Below are 1,397 nucleotides of genomic sequence, written 5' to 3'. Positions count from 1 at the left end.
GTTAAAGGATATACTGATATCCCACCAGCTTTTCTTCCAATTAATTGGTTCAGTTTTACAAAATCCAAATCTTTAGTACCCATCTCCAGCAATGACTAGCTGTTGACACAACATATCATATCAATTTAATGTTAGATTTGATGATGAGAGTTACCATGAAACTACTAAATCCAACAGAAAACAAAACCAATTATCTTCGGTATATCACATGAGGTTGCATTTCTTGAAAACTAAATCTCCATTACAAGACTGGTAACAACCTTAAGTTACAACAATTATACTCCAAGAGAGGGGGTAAGGTTGCAAAATTAGACATGTTCATAACAATGGCATTCTAAGCACAAAAAAAACAAAGTAATAACCCCGGGTTTCTTTCTTCAAATATTACATATCAAAGCTGTTGTGGTTTTCTCTTAAGTATGTACACTTTCTTCATACTAAAACAAATGGACATTGGTAGCCTTCAGACATTATGCTTTATTCAGCTATTGATGGATGTTTGTGTATACTCACGCTCATAGACTAATAACAAAATAGATGTGAGATTAACACATTTTGCTCCGTTTGAACATTCATAGAGGGTGCATAATAGCTTTCATTCTTGGCACAAAACTTTTTAAATTCAAGAGAGAAACAATAAAAAATACAGTCTCGAATAAGTTTAAGCCGAGCCTCAGTCTAAACAGCTTGGGTCACTCTGCTTGACTTACTGCCCGGTTGTAGTTGACTTTGGAGGTAATATGCATGGGCACTTCAGACTTAGGTACGGTATTTATTGATGGGATGGTGCTATAGCACATATTCAATAACCAAGAAAGTACTAAAAGTTCAATTTACGATAAATTAACATTGTAAAATAAAAACAAAAATCCAACATTATCATAACTGCACCAAATAATAAGCAATAATCGAACAAAATCGACAATCATGGTTTTTTTACCAATCAATAATTTATTAAATTTGCTAGCACAGCTTCATCTTTAAGATGTACCTACTATACTTCTTCCAAAACTACACATTCATGTACAAAACTATCAATAAATTTTAAAATTCAAACTAAACGAATGAGAGAGAATGAGAGATATACCTGTTCAGTGACAGACCACTTTGAATTGAGAAACTGGCTGTAAATGTCGTGCAACATTCGCTTCTCAGCTTCTGAAACTGATGATTTAGGCATTTAGCCTTGGATGCCATGGACTCCAGAAGAGCAACCGTGATAATAGGCATCTTTCCAGTTCCACTGCCATCTTCCCTATCCAAGAGCAAATGAACTACTTCAAGTTGTGTGCCAGAAAGAAGTGCTTGAAGGTCCGCTCCACTAAAGCCTTTAGTCCTGTGAGATATAGCTTTCCAAGTTAACATTACTGGCCATTGGTAACTGCATGGAAACAGTC

Source organism: Sesamum indicum, unplaced genomic scaffold (assembly GCF_000512975.1).
Source record: "Sesamum indicum cultivar Zhongzhi No. 13 unplaced genomic scaffold, S_indicum_v1.0 scaffold00216, whole genome shotgun sequence".
Taxonomy (NCBI): Eukaryota; Viridiplantae; Streptophyta; class Magnoliopsida; order Lamiales; family Pedaliaceae; genus Sesamum; species Sesamum indicum.
This window is presented reverse-complemented; position numbering follows the sequence as displayed.